The sequence below is a fragment of the Ricinus communis genome, chromosome 7 (assembly GCF_019578655.1).
Source record: "Ricinus communis isolate WT05 ecotype wild-type chromosome 7, ASM1957865v1, whole genome shotgun sequence".
NCBI lineage: Eukaryota > Viridiplantae > Streptophyta > Magnoliopsida > Malpighiales > Euphorbiaceae > Ricinus > Ricinus communis.
Window position 1 is genome coordinate 10,820,241 of NC_063262.1, and position 5,599 is coordinate 10,825,839.

Genomic DNA, 5,599 nt, shown 5'->3' on the forward strand with positions numbered 1-5,599 from the left:
AAATTAAAAACAAAGAATTTCTTGAAAATCAACTTGTTGTTGGTAGAATCCAAAGGCATAAAACAAAAGCACCACAAAAGAAATTTGATTATAAACTAAAATTGTCAATTAACCATTTAAAATAAGAGAAAGAGAAATAGAAAGTAATGGAAAAAACATTATCGTCCTAACAATAATAAAATAGAGAAATAAAATAAGTTTCAAGTGCAACAGACTACATAATAATGAAATTAAAATAATAAGTGGTGTCGTAGGATCATAGCCTAGAAAAGTAAAGAAACCACGTAATTCAATCCTCATCTCTTACATTATATCCTCTAATAAGATTTGGCGATTCTCAATGATTTCCATCTTATGCATCAGTTGCTCATTGGAGACAGACGATTGTGGTTGGTCTGCATCCACTGCGTCCTCGTTATCCTCCTTTGATGACTCATCTATTGGTTTCCTTAATTATCGATTAAATACCAATCCTCATCGATCTTCTTGACTAAATGCATCTTAGTTATAGTTGAAAGATCAAGGAATTATATTATTTTTAACACTATGGTAAACAAGTTAGTGACATCAAACAGACTGAGAAATTCAACAATGTGCATTATCAAACAACTAATAAAAATATCCCTTGAATCTTGTTTAGCTACCTGCTCAAATTTTTCACAAAGCCACCAACTTGTATTAACCTTTGTTTCATGTACCATGTACCACATCAAGAACAACTCGGACGAAGTAATTGCCCTATGACTTTTACCCTTCTTAAATAATGTATTAAGTCATAAAGAGATACATATAGCTTAGAGCATGACTCTTAATATCTGAACCCTTAAAAACATATGCCACAAATTTCTTGTCTAAGCCAGTTATCTCTTTCCAAAATTCATTAGCAATATAAAGTATAAACTTTGGTGAGACTACCTATGGGCAGCGGTTTCGAGAACACGCTAACTAGTCATTGAGACTAGCATCACCAGAACACTTTTACTAATGAGTGGCATTTCTCATATTCTATAAGGAAGCTTACGACACAAATGCAGAGATGGATCCGGAAGCTGACTTCCTTATTTGTGTATATTAGTCTTTAATTTTATTGTTTAACAAATCATTCACTATAAATGCAAGTAATTTATACACATGCATTCCAAAACAATACACATAATTTACCTAAGTCTAGCCTATTTTATTCAAGCCGAGCCCATGTTGGAGTTGTTAGCCTAATTTACTAGTTAATTATGTATGTAGCCCACATAGTCTAGACTAATTACATATTATGCTTTTGATTTCCAGCCTTTAAACCTAATTGACTACTTATTATGGTAAGAGCCATTCATTGTGATCCTAATTCTAATGAAGCCCAATCTTAACTAAAGCATGCCAAGGCCTGCTAAGTCTACTTAGATTTTAGGCCCAGGAAATGTTAGTTAGCCTATTAGACTAAAATATTCATGTAGGATCTAGTTTTAACCCTAAGTCTTTATGGCCCATTTTAATTAATCAATCATAGAACACATATTTGATAATACAGTAAGCAAAATAAACAAAATAAAAGGGCAGAAAATAAACCTAATTATTACAACTCGGCCTACAACTACAATTGCGAAGGAAAAAGACCTAGAAACTAATATAGAATATCAAAATACATCAAAATCATCCTTAATCACCTCTTTGTATTTATAAAGATAGGATTTCAAGTAGGGTTTCAAGGAAAACCCTAAGGGAAACGATAATTTTAAGAATAATATTGATAAATTTTCAAATTTAATTTTTGAAATTTAAATAATTATCATTAAAAATCATAATTATCGTCAAAACCTTTTAGAATATGTACCTGGATGTAAAATCGTCGAAAAAATAACGTCAGATTGCAAAAAACCTAATAAGCAATGTCTAGAGTCGATTGGCTCTACACAGGAAAAGTTTAAAAATATTAGGTCCCTAAATTTGTGAAAACTACCATTTTAACCATATAACTATATTTTCCTTAATAATTGAGTCTAAATTAATTTTAAAAAGGTAATTCCAACTGGAACCTCAACCTTAGCCTCAGATTCGCTTATCCTTCATCTCCTAAGACCCAAGAAGGTAGTGACTTTAATCATAGGGTTATCCGTATTTCCTTCGATATCTAGATCTAAAAAAAGGATGCTGACAGCTGCCCTCGGTTTCTCAAAGTTTATGAGCATACAATGCGTTACATAAATTGAGACAAGTCATAGTCATCAAGGATATAGCAAAAGAATATATGAGCTGTAGAAGCCACGCCTCTTAAACTCAAACTTCGATTGTTGATTCGGTGTGGGGGCCACGCCTGGTTGGGTTGAGGATTTCGCCTGCTTCGATTGAAGACTTTGCCTGATTAGGTTATGGACTTCGCCTACTTAGGTTGAGGACTTCACCTACTTAGGTTGAGGACTTCACCTGCTTCGATTGAGGACTTCGCCTGCTTCGATTTAGGACTTCGCTTGCTATTTGGGAACTATGCCCGTTGAATTATGAGCTACACCCATTGAATATGGAACCATGCCCGTTGAATTTATGATTGCAGAGACTTTCCTCTCACTATTTTCCATCATAGGATATAATTTGCCGCTTCAGGTCAATTTGGTAATTCTCCACTTCCAAGTATTTTAAGTTAAAATTTCCCACCTCGGAGCATAGTTTGATTCATCTTAATGCTTTTCTGGAAGCTACACCGATATTTGGCCCATCTAGGGACTAAAACATAATTTTGATGGGTCATGGACTAAACTTGTGATTTTCGCGAAAATTCCCCCTCGGGGTGCCAACTGGGCTTCGATGTGTCTTTTGTAGACTTATGTATAGGCTTATATCCATATTTCTTCCTCTTTACCCATTTTCCTTACTTTTCTTTCAAAATCCTTGTTCACTCTTCCTACAATTTCTCTCCCAATTCTTAACCAATTTATGTGAAATCAGTCTCAAAATGGCAAGCTCATCTTCTACATTTACTGGACGCACCCGATTGTACTAAAATGGGAGATTTTTGCTCTAATTTCTCGTGATCTTGGGCTTGTGAAGGGAGAAGAGATTCTACTTATAGCAAAATTAAACACCCACTGCGCATTTCTAGCCGTCGGGGAGGTAATTTCTTGGCTTCAACCTTATTTTCTGCAACTTAGAGAGTAGATATATGTGTTATTTGTCCGAAATATATGAAGAATTGTAAGAAAATTAAAAAAATAACACTAGATAGACATGTACTTACCTCTTTGGGGTCTTTTTGTATGCACGTGATGTTTAAATACTTGTGTTTTGACATTCTAAGGTGATGTTGTGTCGATCCGATTCGCTAGAAATTCTATGGCGCTTGCGAGTTGTTCGACGGGCTTCCTAGCTCAATTCAAGCCAGAATAGGAGACATCGGCTTTCATCAGTTCATAGCCACATTCCCATCAGTCACTAGGAGGTTTGATCATACTTCTATCTAGGCCCTGCTTGAGAGATGGATAGACACGAGTCATACCTTCCACACTCGGCTGAGATTGATTTCTCCTCCTTTTCTTTTGTGTCTTATGCTGGTATCGACTCTTCTCCCGCATGCCTATGCCATTCGACGATGCGATCCACTACCAACGTTCCGACGTCTCAGAGCACTTTATCATTGACTTGCTCGAATTCTTGCCGACGTTCAAGAACTCGCAATGCATCTCTTATCATGGCATCCCTCTCAATTACCAAGGTTTCATTCCTCGAAATGCTTAGAGGGTTGATTAGATGGCCCGAGCTTTTTTAGTGTACCTCTTCGGTATAACATTACTCAGTGACTTGGGGAACTCCTTGAACTTCCACTATCTAGCACCATTGTGAGATTTGGAGCAGGTCTCTTTTTACAATTGGGGATCTATGGCTCTGGCATATTTGTACCATTAGATGGACATTCCGTCCCAGGCAGTAAGAGGATCTGCAGTTTTTGGCATACGATCCACGTAAGTTGTGCTTTGATTTCTTTTTCTTAGTTTTTTTACAAACACGGTGAATGCTAACTCTGTGTTTTGTAGGTTTGGACCCTAGAGATCGGCCTTCTAATGGGCTCACAGCCCATCTTCACCTCACAGGCTTTTCCTCGCCAGAGTCATAGGGCTCGAGCGGTGACCTACTTCCTGTAGTGGTCTCGGGTCATGCACCGTGGACCACTGACCCAGGATAGGTCATACTTCATTACTTATATTCATGCTTCATTTATATTGTTACTTACCTTTTCTGGTTTTCAGATTGAAAGTGATTGGCTAGGAGAGCGCAGCCAATAGGAGTCCTATATGTTGTCTTCGCCTAACCCGAGAGAGATCCAGTCGACACCTCCGCCCTGTGCTTGCCCGGTACTTAGGAGAGAGGATCTACAGCTGGGAGCGAGGCCTTAGTAGGCATTGGGTCCTATTATCCCCTCCTCTTTTCATGTTCTGGACAACAAATCTTGTTGGAAAGGAATAGTATAGCCCACTCACCATCTCATGGCGGATAAACTACACTTTGTTCATCCCCGCTATTAGGGTCGCCTGGATGACGCGTAGCTTGTATTTTTCTACGCATTGGAATCCCTCTTGTCGCTTTCTTAATCATTTATTTTACGCCCATCCACCAGCTTATGTCAGTGAGTCGATTAAGGGATGGTCCTCCCAACGCTCCAAGCCTTCCTATATCGCGGGCTCTTCTATCGGTGTAGCCTTTGACGCACCTCTTACGGCCATGTCTAATGTGGTTCTAAGGATTGTCTGATTCCTTCCTGATCCGATGGTTTCATACTAGAGCCCATACGATGTGATGGAGCACCAACTTGCCATGAAGCAGTGCCTCCCTCTGGAATTCACTCCGGGCACTTGCATTCATGTAAGCTACTCTTTTCTTCTATGTTTTCACCTCTTTGTTTTCTTGAAAGGCTAGTGACATATATATACAACTATAGACTTAGAGGGATCATTTCGAGCACGTACATCAATTTATCGGCGCTGCGAGGAGGCAGTTCTTCATCCTCAGCAAGGACTGGCAGGTAAGAAAAATGACATGCAATATGTATGTATGCATATATACAATGTGCTAACTAATCTCCTTTTTAATTTTTAATAGAGGGACTATGAGGGCTATAGGGGCAATTGGATGACCCACAACGTCATTTTGACACTTAGCAACATCGAATTGACACACTAACTCTTTAGGTATCAGTCTTACAGACCCAATAAATGGATACTGACTCGGATGACGAGATGGGGGGGTCTTCGGAAGAGAACTCTAGCTTTTGATTCTTTCCTTGTATTTTTCTTCTTATTGCTTGTAGAATTTGAAAATCTTTTAGACTTTTGACTTTTGAAGATATAAAATGTGATTTTGGCATTTGAATTGTCTATATTTTGCTCATTTCCCTTTAATATTGCATTTGTATGAACTTGTGTGCACTGAAAATCAAGTGAGAGCCCAATAAACTGCCAAAACTGGGCCAAAAATCACACCAGGAGGCCATACAGCCGATCCTCCATACATAGTGCCGATCGGCTCTACGGTTGCAGAGTCCGACTTAGACACTGATTTAAGGCCTATATAAACCATGAGCCTTTCCTACTTTCTCAAACACAATTTCATATTTCAAAAG

At 38.3% G+C, this 5,599-nt stretch overlaps 1 long non-coding RNA gene across 1 annotated transcript; it reads left to right on the forward strand.

Moving 5' to 3' along the window:
* The first annotated feature begins 4,640 nt into the window (after positions 1–4,640).
* Positions 4,641–5,221, forward strand: LOC125370557. The gene is made up of 3 exons (XR_007216605.1): positions 4,641–4,842; positions 4,919–5,002; positions 5,080–5,221. It is a non-coding gene; the product is annotated as an uncharacterized LOC125370557 (long non-coding RNA).
* Positions 5,222–5,599: the final 378 nt, after the last annotated feature.